General features: G+C 37.7%; 1 protein-coding gene across 2 annotated transcripts in view; it reads right to left on the bottom strand.

The window, feature by feature from the left end:
* PDE8B (phosphodiesterase 8B) overlaps positions 1-12,463 on the bottom strand; it is a 2,824,882-nt gene that overhangs the window by 2,606,698 nt on the left and 205,721 nt on the right. The window lies entirely within an intron of this gene.

The raw sequence follows: 12,463 nt of genomic DNA, 5'->3' as shown, positions 1-12,463 counted from the left end.
CTTTGTTCTCCGTAGTTTATCAGACTGCTGTTGTCTTCCCCAATGCCTACTACAACATATTTTGGATTGTATGTGCTTAGTACTATGTTATGTTGCTGCTGTCCCCTCCATTTTTGCTTGAGATAAATTCAGCCATAGAATATCTAAATGTGCTCTTTCCCCCACGATTCCGCAGTACCTTGAACAGAAGGTAATCTTGACCTTTTACAACTTTGTGCATTAGATTAGGCACTAAAGCTGCAGGATGTAAAACTTTACACAGCATTGTCAGGTGGTCTTTCTTGTATCCATGAACCCATAGTATTTTTACCTTTCTCATGCTATGTGTTTATGCTTGGTTTAATGGTTTGCTTTAATGAGTGTGACCAGGCTCCCAGGATCTAGTAATACCTTTTCCTTTCATTCCTTCCTATCAATGAATAAATACTGTAAATTTACCTATAACAATTATGACACAGAGGCAACGAGCTGAATCTACTAATCTAAGAGTCATGTTGTCACATTCCATCAGAATAGTTCATTACCAATATGCTGCTTCGAAAATACCATTTTGAAAGGCACAACATTGACATTTTAATTGCTAGCAGCTTAGATAAAAATTAAATGTTGTTAGTTAAAGCATTACTGGTTACATTTTTAATGTGTTCCTTCTTCCTGTATTTAAAACATATTAATTTTCTGGAATGTTTGCAGTTGTCCATACAGTTCTAGTTATAGGCTTAGTTGGTTCATTTCTATACAAGGCTTCATTAGCTAATCTTTCATTTTACACAACCATTTCATCATTCATCTGTTTCTGAAGACAAATTGCTCATCTACCAGTTATTTTACTCCTTAAAAAAAATCCTGTACTGACTCATCTTCTGTGATGCTTTTCAACATAATTTGCACTTCTCTATGTTGATAAACCAAAGGGCGTGTGTTCACTCACAAAATATGTAACAGTACTTGCAGGCTCTGAAATAGGAGTGAAACAGTATTGCAAACTGATCTAAAGCTCAAATTTGGCCATAGTATCCACTGTTGTAGCATACAACTCTTACAGGAGATAAATATTTGACATTAGGGCACTTTTATTTACAATGAAGTTAAAACTTAAAATGTAAACAGGCATAAGTCTGCTGTAGAAGATTCTATTAAGCAAAAATAAAAAGTTTTCCCTGAACATAGGCATTTCCGCCATAAGGTTTCAGAAAACACTCTAGTTTTCCCCCAAATAATGCCTCAGGCATCTTTCTGTTTTAAAAAATTCCTTCTTCCAGTCAACTTTCAAGCTGGTATATTCCAAGAGTCTTTACACCTGGCCATAATACTCCTCCACTCCTTCTTCACTAACAGGCAAACATCTGTATCCTAGTGAACCTTTATACGTACACCTATATCTAGCCATCTATCTCTCTATATAGATAGATACAGATAGTTATATAAATATGTATAGCTACACACACACACACACACACACACACACACATATATATATATATATATGTGTGTGTGTGTGTGTGTGTGTGTGTGTGTGTGTGTGTATGTTTATGTATATATATATATATATATATATATATATACATATATATATCTATATCTATATATATATATATATATATAGAGAGAGAGGTTCACTGATGTTAGCCAATTTGGGTTTAAATCATCCTCTGTTTTGATGAATATATGCCCTATCCCCAGGGACTGTGTGATCTCAGAGATGGAAAGCAGGGATGCTTTCTCCACCCTGCAAAAGTATTGTTTTAAAGTTTGCATGGCCCATGGATTAACCTCAGGGCATGCACAGAAGCATGCTGATGTTTATCGATGTTAAAGTGTTGACATTAACTATGCTGATGTTTGCTTCTTTGGGCAAATGCCACTATTCCCATATGCATTGTATGCGTGTGTGTGTATGTGTGTGTGTGTGTGTGTGTGTGTGTGTGTGTGTGTGTGTGTGTGTGTGTGTGTGTGTGTGTGTGTGTGTGTGTGTGTGTATACATATGTATGTTTGTGTGTGTGTGTTTGTGTGTGTGTATACGTATATATATGTGTGTGTGTGTGTGTGTGTGTGTGTGTGTGTGTGTGTGTGTGTATATATATATATATATATATATATATATATATATATATATATGTGTGTGTGTGTGTGTGTCTGTGTGTGTATATACATATGTATGTATGTGTGTGTGTGTGTGTGTGTGTGTGTGTGTGTGTGTGTGTGTGTGTGTGTGTGTGTGTGTGTGTGTGTGTGTGTGTGTGTGTGTGTGTGTGTGTGTGTGTGTGTATATAAAACCTCCAGATGTCAATGTCTCTAATACACACACAAAATTTCCAAAAAAAAAAAAAAGTTTGATACTTTGATACTACTGCACATACTCCTACACATGTAAAAAAAGCAGTACACCCCTACTAATTATATATTCTCACTTCAAGATCACACACTTCCAGGCAAAAAGGTACAGTCTCCAACCTTGGTAATGTAGCGGTCCTGCACATTTGTTGACTATCTCTCTTGCTGACCAATGAGTGTTGACAAAACAGATGTCAGCTTTAAAGAATGTCAGCTTAAGTAAGTGTATATACACAAACACACACACACACTTAAAAGTGTGGATCTATGACTATAAATCAAATGCACAAAGGTTTGAAGTACACAGCATTGAACCATTAGTACATTAAACCAACTGGAAAACAACGTACTAAAAAAAAAAAATTATGCAGGAGGGTAAGCTCACCTACACCCCCACATCCAATGCAAGTTATATATATCGACTCCAAGATCATGCTACATCGCGGAAAGGGCAAACTCCCAGTTCCAGAAATTATCAGCAATAAAAGAAGATTCAGTGTTCCAACTAACAAATGTTCAGTCTTTTGTAACTTTAACTAAAAGACAGAGACCCATATGTAGGTATATTAAACAAGTTAAAACACCAACTTTTAAAACACACACAATCAGATCACATGGATAGCTAATTAGTGACATCATCAAAACTAAACCCTCCTACTCTTAAAATCACAGTCATAATTATCACTTAAAAAGTCTATATAAATACAATTTTCAAACATTCAAAAAGATCTAAACAATTAATATAAAATAAAACATTCATCTTGTTAAAGCTTTCATTTTTAAAAAGCAATACATCAAGCAGTATTTGTTCAAACCTGGCCAGGCATATGCATTTAATAATATCTGCCATATCAACTTTTTTCACTCAAGGAAACCATCAATAGTCCCCCTCTTGTGTCACTTCCAACACTATCTGTCACCATCTATTTAAAATGATGTCCCTCACTACTGTGCAGGTGTCTGGCAAGACTATAGTATTAAAAAAGATAAAACAAATAATATTCATGTTCATAAATACATTCTTTAAATTTGCATTCAGTTTACACAGAAATATGGGCCTTCCTGGCAAAAAGCTCCATACACTACTCATCAGGAGTCACAATTCTATGTACCTGTATTTTATACTGACTTCCCCTCACATAAAGACCTCTCCTATATTACTAAGCTTACAATAAGGGCAAAAGGGACATTTTTTCATTAAAGATGGCTCCTTCTTATTTCTTTCTTTTCAAATTCTGGTTTTCTAATATGTCTTTGAAATGTAACCCCCTACATAATACTATTTTAGTTTTATCCCCATTCAGTCTCTCACAAATGAGTCTTCATCAAAAAGAACCCAGTTCTTATATAATATTCTTCACATGTTAAATTCATGCTGAAGGTAGTAATAAAACCGTACTAATTGTATTTCACCTAGGTTGTTGACAGGCTAATTGTCAATCATAATTTCCCCACCATTCAAAATTGGTCTAAAAAGGCCTAGGGATATTTTATTCTGAACTTTGCTAACCAAATCCTGAAGTAAATAGTTTGGGTATCCTCTTCTAGTAAACATCCTTACTAAGGTATTACACTCATCCAAAAACTGGTGGTCCAGGGAAACCATCTTTGCTGCTCAAACTAACTGGCCTTTAACTACTGATTTCTTTTGAATGTATGGGTGAGCACTAGAAAAATGAAGGAAACTATTAGAATATGTCTTTTTCCTGTGGATTCTTAAAATATACCTTTAATTCTCTCTATCCTGTACTAGGAATACATCTAAATAAACTACAATATAAAGATGTCATCAAGGTAGCACATCTACAAATGTATTCTGTCATTAATTTTACTATCATTGAATATATACTTCCACTCCTGTTGGGCCATTACAATATTTGCAAAGGTGGCCCCACATGGTGAACCCATTGCAACCCCAGTTTTTTGGAGGTAATATTGACCTTCGAGAAACAAACAGTTATTACTAAGTACTAAATCCAACAATTCTTCATATAAATTAATGAGTTTCTGTTTTATACCTCTTGTTACTCGAATATCAGTCACTCATTCTATCTTTATATCCTGGGGTATGACTGTGTACAAGTCCTTAACATCGAAGGTCAAAAATGCTTCATCTTCTTTAAAGTCCAGTTGATTAACTATAATTAAACAGCTCCAGGAATGTTTATAAATTTGTTTTTAATCCTTCAGCAATTCTTTTAATTTGTTATCCAAATACTTAGCACATGAATAAGTAATTGATTGTCTCCCATCCACAATTGCATGCATAGGTAGATCATTTAAATCTTTGTGGATTTTAGGGACTCCAAAAATTACTGGGGTTAAAGGGGCTACAATATTTAAATAATTGTAAAGGTCAAGATCTATTCTCCTATCAATAAACATATCCTGAATTTGAGAGGTGATTTGCCTGTAACAGTATTAACATGTTTTTTTTTAAACTACCTCATATGTATTGGTCTGGAGGATATTACATATCCTATTACTGTGCATTTTCCTTAACCACTTCATTTTTCATTTCTATTATGTCTGATAACTTTACATATTAGACTTCCTCTCCCTTTTTTCACAATGCCCCATTTTTTCTGCTGAGCCTCCCTTTTATTTCCTTCTAGCAGAGGATTAGTGTACCTGAAGTAGGTGTTTATCAGTGAGATTAACATTTTGAAATGATTATCTTTGACATGAAACCGTTTTTTAAAGTTATCATGCATTAGTCTTTTTCCCTCTAATTTTGTTGTTGTTGTTGCTGGTGCTATTAGGACTGCCTGGTTCAACTAGTTGCTTCCAACTAGTTAACCCAACTTCTTCCCATTCTGTCTGTATTTGTTCATGTACTGCACTTTCAGAATCTAGCTAGTCCCAAATCCTCCTCCATATAGGTGAATTCCATTTCATGTCTCCTAGATGATTGTGTCGTGTCGCTCAGTTCCATTTCTAATGTTCACCAAATAGGTACTCTATATATAGAGGCAGCTGCCTTTCCCCTCATATTTTGGCTGTTTTGCCTTCTTTGTAAAGTCTGATCCATTGTGCCAAGTTAGACTCCACAATATGAGATCGATATGTATCGGTCCTCATCCCGCATCTGGTGTCAGTGTTAGCAGCTCTGAGTTAAACGCCACAATACAAGATCGATACGCACCAGTCCCCATCCCTTGTCTGACATCAGTGTTAGCAGCTCTAAGATAAACCCCACAATATGAGATTGATATGTATTGGTCCCTATCCCACATCTGGTGTCAGTGTTAGCAGCTCTGAGTTAAATGCAGGGGTGGCTCATGCTAGTTAAATGCCACAATATGAGATCGATATGTATCAGTCCTCATCCCCCATCTGGTATCAGTGTTAGCAGCTTTAAGTTAAATGCCACAATATTAGAGCGATATGTATCAGCCCCCATCCCCCATCTGGTGTTAATGTTAGTACCTCTAAGTTAAACACCACAATATGAGATTGATATGTATCAGTCCCCATCCCCATCTGGCATCAGTGTAGAAGCTCTAAGTTAAACTCCACAATATGACATTGATATGTATCAATCCTCATCCCGCATCTGGTGTCAGTGTTAGCAGCTCTGAGTTAAATGCCACAATATGAGATTGATATATATCAGTCCCCATCCCCTGTCTGGCATCAGTGTTAACAGTTCCAGTAGCAGGGACTCTCTGGTTGTGTGCCTCACCCACATACTCTTCAGATAAGCTTTGTACCTTCCTACTAACAGGCTGTTATATGTCATTGTTATGTGACTGATTATGTGCATTACATGAGGAAGGATCATGGTCTGAATAGCCTTTATATTCCCTACTATGGTACTTGCTCTGTTGCTACCCTTCAACAATATGTAAGTTATATAGTTTTCTTATAAGTGTTCTTTCATACTTGATGAAAATTTTCAAAAATGTTCAGCAGCTAGGGTAATGTCTGCTTTATATCCCCTGCCCTCAGGATGTATAATCATCAGTGGATAGCTGAAACATTACTTTACTATGTGTTTGTTGCATCTGTTCTAAAACTTCATGGACTCACCTAGCCAGTTCTTCTATCACTAACAGAACTGCACTAGGGATAACGGGCATCCCTGTCTTGTTCCCCAATATACAAAGTTTCCCATGTATGGATATTCCATTATTTAATGCTACATCACAGGTGGGATTGATTTTCATATAATATTTTTATTCATTTGGTAAGCTCCTCTCCTGGATATTTTTCTGTAGTACTGCAAACTGAAGCCCCCACTTGCCTGTATCAATTTTTATTTTTATTTATTTTACATTTGTTGACCGGGCTAGTCCAACTGGATACAAGTCCATTTTCAGTAGAGGCACAGGGAGATAAGCTCCACTATAATCTGCATAAATACGAAACAAACAAAAAGTACAAAACAACAAGAAAAAAACAATGCAAAATACATAAACTTGAAAATATCCATCAACAAGTTGATTTATACTGTAAATTAATTCTACTGTGGATGAGTACAAATGTTTAGCAAGGCAAAAATACAGTAATGTTTACCATGAGAAAAGTCTTAGATAATTCACAAAGAGGGGAGTGAGAGGATTAATTTACTAAATTCAGCAAGGTGGGTGAGTGGAGGGGTGATGTAGAAAAAGGTAATACTGGGGGGGGGGGTAGTCTGGGTTACTACATGGACATAGCCATTGTAACTTTAGTTGAATTTTTAGTTGTTTTTTAAAGAGTGGTAATGATGAGAGAGATGTCAGTTTACTGGGAAGCTTGTTCCAAATCTTCCCCACTGAGTTTGAGAAAAGAGAGTTACCTGCCTTATTGTGGGATTTCTGAATGGTTACCAGTAGTTTATTTGCAGATCGAAGGGTAGATAGGTTTGTGTAGGGGGAGATGAGGTTTTTGAGAATAGGAGTTTTATTAGGCTGGTATAGAATATTATGGGTAATGGAGAGTTGTTGAAATTCAATTTGGTTATTAAGTTCTAGCCAACCTAGAAGTTTGAGATTTAGACAGTGATGACTTCTAAATGAGGAACCTGTAGCAAACCTGGCAATATTGTTATAAGAAGTGATCAATTTGTTTAGGTTGCTTTTGGAAAGATTAGTAAAAATAGGTGAGGCATAGAGGAGGGTGGAGGTCAGATGGGTCTGGGCAATAGTAGTTCTAGCATCTGGGGTGAGAAAGGGTTTTATCCTATACAAGGATCCAAGTTTTCTGTTTACAGTTTTAATTGTAGCATTAATATGTGAATCAAAGTTGAGGTTATTATCAATTATTACACCTAAGAGTTTGGTAGTTGGGTCAGGAGCTATGATTGTGCCATCGATGGATGTAATAGAGAAATGAATTGGGGTGGATTTTATAGTAGGAGTGAAGAGTAGTATTTTAGTTTTTTTGGCGTTTAGGAGTAGACAACGTTGTTGGAACCAGTTTTCTACTTGGTTAAATACAGTTTGGGTGATGGAGTGCAGTTCAGATGAGGTGGAAGCTTTACAAATCAAAGTGGAGTCATCTGCATATTGTATGCAGGTAGGTAGAGGTAATATAGTGGAAAGGTTGTTAATGAATATGGAGAAAAGTAGTGGTCCCAGGATTGATCCTTGAGGGACACCAAGGGTAATAGGGAGATGTTTGGATAGGTTGTTGTCCCACAGGAGAGACTGCTGTCTATTGTCCAAATAGGACTTGAACCATTGTAGTGCTTGTGTGTCAAGTGAGAATGAATTTAGTGTGTTGAGAAGTATTTTATGGTTAACCATATCAAAAGCTTTAGATAGGTCAATAAATAGTGCAGAGGAGAGCATGTTATTGTTACGAAGTTTATTTATACAGTCCGTAAAGGATAGGAGGGCAGTGGTGGTACTATGGGATGGTCTAAAACCATGTTGACAGTCAGCTGGTAGATTATTTTGAAGGATGTGGTCAAGAAATTGTTGATGTATGCATTTTTCCATGATTTTGGCAAGTGGTGATAGTAGGGCTATAGGTCTATAGTTGGAGAGTTCAGTTGAGTTACCACCCTTGTGAAGTGGGATTATGTGAGAGATTTTCCAGAGTGAAGGGATGTAGCTTTCGGTTATGGTTCTATTGATTAGGATAGAAATGGGATAGGAAAGAACTTTTGCAGCAGTTTGAAGGAATTCAGGTGGTAGGAGATCAGCTGAGGGAGTACAAGGTTTAAGTTTGTGAAGTAGAGTATAGATGTAGGTTGTAGGAATAGGTTTTAGGTGAAAGGTAGGAATAGGTTTTAGGTGAAAGGTAGATGGTAGAGATGTTAGGGAGGATGAGGGGGTAGAGCTAATAGGTGGTAAGGTGTTAGCTAGAGATTGGACAGTTTCTGAAAAAAATGTATTGAAAGCATCTGCTATCTGGATGGGAGAGTTTGGAGAGAGACCAGATGGGGTTGGTGTTTTGGAGTGGCCTGGATGTAATAGTTTGCTTATGCCTGACCAGAAGGTTTTGGGTTGACTTTGGTGCTTGTTCTGGAGTTTCAAGAAATATTTTTTTTTATCCTGAGCTATTGATTTTTGGTGGCATTTCTAAGCTGTCTAAAGAACTGCTGATTGATTGGGTCTTTAGTGTTTCTCCATTTGGACCAGATTTTGTTTCTTTGAAGGATTTGTTGTCTGGTTTCTTTAGTAAGCCATGGGGCTGCTTTGCTTCTAATTCTTATAGTGCGTGAAGGGGCATGGAATTCAAGAATTTGTTGGAATTTGGAGTTGAAATACGATACTGCTTCATCAAGTGGTAGGTGCCTTAAAGGTGACCAGTCACAAGATTGAAGTTCAGATTGAAAGGCTAAGGGGTCAAAATGTTTTTTGTTGCTGGTGATTTTAAAGGGAGTTTGATTTGGGATAAAGGATTTTTGTCTAGATAAATAGGTAAGTGAGTGGTCACTAATATTGTCGGGAAGGATGCCAACTTTGTAAGAGAGGGGGTGTTTGTTGATGGGGATCCAATCTAGTATACTTTCTTTGCCGCTGGGTTTATGGATTCTGGTGGGGGTGATAATAGTTTGGGAGAAGCCATAGAGATTTATATGGGCTGTAGGTTTAAGAGTGGCACAGGTGTTCCAGTCTATATTAAAGTCACCAAGTACAATGGTTTCTTGAGGGAAGGATGTCGAAAGCCAGCAGAGGATACTTTCTAGAGTGCTGATGTTATTGCCTGGGGGTATGTAGGCACATATTATGTAAATGGATTTTGTAGCACTGAGCTGGAGCTTAGAGATAAGGATGTCTACATTGGTGTCTAGAGGTGGTTGTATTAGTAGAGAAGTGATTTGTAAATGAGATTTATGCAGTACTGCTACCCCACCACCCTTTTTGGTGGGTCGGTCTAATCTTAAGATATTATAACCAGGTGGGAGTATTTCATTGTCTTTTGTAACAGGTTTAAGCCTGGTTTCAGTTATGCATAGGATATCAAAAGAGTGAGTATCTAGAAGTGCGTGTAGTTGGCTTACTTTATTGTTAACACTCCTTATATTAAGTTGAGCTATGAGTAGAGAATTTGGGGTTAGACGGGGAGTGAAAGGGGAGTGGGGTGTCTAAGGGTGTTGCTGCTTGGTCCTGGGTTGGGATGAATGTCCCCATGAAGGAGAGGATATCTATTGGGATAGTAGTGATGCTTCAGAAGTTTAATGCAATTTTGTTGTGATTTTCTATATTGCGTGAATGTAAGATGGGCAAACTGTGGAATTTAGAAGATAGATAGGTTGAGTTGGATGTTATGTTTGAATGGCTTAGGGATTTAAGATCATTTATTAGCAATGTTTGTTTTAGGGGTTGGTGAGATGATGTGAATTGTAGGTTTTCATAAAAGGTAATTGTGTATGGTATTGAAAGGATAGATAGGAAAGAAAGTGGGAGTGGTATTTGTACATCTGTGAGTGTATGAGTAAGAGGCATGTCTGTAGGAGATTATAGAATAGTATAGGATTTAGGAGGTAGGGATAGAGTGAGTGTGGAGTATAGAAAATATGTAAGAGGTGAGTGAGGGTAAAATGTTAGTAAGGGAGTAGGTGTGTGTATGATTGGTCTGTAATGTGTTAGGGATAGCTATTGGATAGGAAGGAGTGGGTGTGGCTTTGTAAGTATAAGAGTAGGACCACTGGGGTGGGTGGGAATTGGGGGTAGGGTAGGGGAGCGGAGTGAGCCCGCAGGGCGAACGGAGCGGGTTAGAGCAGGTAAGTGTGAGTCTGCAGAGGCAATCAGAGAGCAGCAGCAGATTCTTGAGGCAAAGTAAGTATGTCCAGGTTGAAAGAGAGTGGTAGATCAGGTGATTGGTAGAGAAATGTTGGAGTGGAAGGATTGAAAAGAGTGTAGCTAGATGGTGGGAAAAGAAAGGTAGCAGCAGAGTGATACAGCAAGGAGATTTGCAATTAGTCAGGGGAAGAGAGCTGGAAATAGTATACAGAGCAGATATATAGGAGGGTGGAGAACGAGGTATGACCCTAGTCTGGATTAGGGTGCCATCTAGTGGGTGAAAGTAAAATACAACAGAAGTATGTATAATAGAGATAGCTGGATGATGGACTACAGATAAGAGATAGCAAAGGGAGAAAGTGGCAGATCGCTATATGGGTTTAGAGGAGAAAGAAATTGCTGCAGGGTTCTCTATTTGGTAGCTTGGTTTCTCTAGGTCCTAGGTCAAGAATAACTACAAAATACAGCTTAATAGGTAGGTCCAAGGTGGAACATATTTTCTTAGTCTTTTTTCTTTCTTATTGTAGCTGAGAGCAAAAATATTGAGCTTGGGCAACAGGTTTCCTTGGTCACATGGTGGGACGTTTGGAACAAGTAAATCACAAGGGGGTCCTGAAAGACCAAGCAGGTCTCTTAGTACAGGATAGGGGGTAGAGAGCTAGGAGGAATAGAGAGATAAAAATTAGGTGTTAGGACAAACAATTAATAAATGCTGTAACATGCAAGCTATCATGGTACTATAAGGGTAGATTCAAGTAAAGATAGGCTTATTTGCTGTAATATATGAGCTAACAGGGTAAGACATAGGTATATACAAGTAAGGATAGACATTATTTAAGGATACAATGGACCGTAACTTATGTTAGCATTTGCAGATATTGCAGAGACATAAGATAAGCAAGCATTTATATACAGTCACAACTGAGATTCATTTGGCCACAAACTTAGGAGCAGGTGAAAAAAAAAATGTAAACCATACAAAACAAATTGTTCTAACAATACCCCTAGGAAAGTAATATAATTACTCAGGATAGTTTGGTCTACCTCCACAGAGAAGACTGCAGGTAACAGCCACTAGGTAAATTATGTTTCTCCCACCGAGTCTGAAGATCTCAAGATTAATTGAGCAGTCCTTGCTTATAGGACTGCTGTCACTTAGAGTAAACTTGTACAGGGTAAAAACAAGGTTCATTCAGCATGAAGTAAGAAATGGCCAGGATGTTAAAGAATGCTTGTCTGGGGGGGGGGTTACAAATAATTAGACCTCGCTGACCGTAGAGTGCCAGTATAAGTACTAAGCAAGCACTAGTAGATTGAGGTCCGAAGGAACACTCTTTATCATGCGCACAGTTCAAGTAAAAAAGTACACATATTCCAACAAATAGGGTGAGAGCGACAACTCAGCAAAGCTGTATAGTCAGAGGGGACAGTCTAACCTAGACAACAGGGGCGCTTTATGGGAAAATAAGTAATAAGCGTTTGCAGAAACATTTAAATAGGACCGGGTAAATCCGGCAAATTCATTTACAATCCGGATAGAAATAGCTGTTATCGGTCAACTAATGGTAGCAAATCTCCATACATTAGCAGTAATGTTACCAAAGGTTCAAGAACAAAAACGCACTGGTAATAACTCCCATGCATATGCGCAATTAGAAAAAGAGAGAAAAAAAGCTGGTGCGTACTCTGTTAGCGATGTGCGGGCAAGTGGAACACACAAAAAAAGCCAGACACGCGCATAGTCAAAGACGCTATTGTAGGCATCTGCGAGAGATTGGGGGGCATACAGACCGCAAATAAATTAAGAAGAGATACCTACAATGAGATTGTACATGCATCGGTAGGGTAGCACTTTAATTGTAGAACGCTATCTTAGGACCAAATTAGTGGCAGCTGCGAGGACAAACAGATTTCAAATTAATTCAGAAGAAACTACCTAAAATGATTT

Source organism: Protopterus annectens, chromosome 2.part2 (assembly GCF_019279795.1).
Source record: "Protopterus annectens isolate FY-2018-M chromosome 2.part2, PAN1.0, whole genome shotgun sequence".
NCBI classification, from domain to species: Eukaryota; Metazoa; Chordata; order Ceratodontiformes; family Protopteridae; genus Protopterus; species Protopterus annectens.
This window is presented reverse-complemented; position numbering and strand designations above follow the sequence as displayed.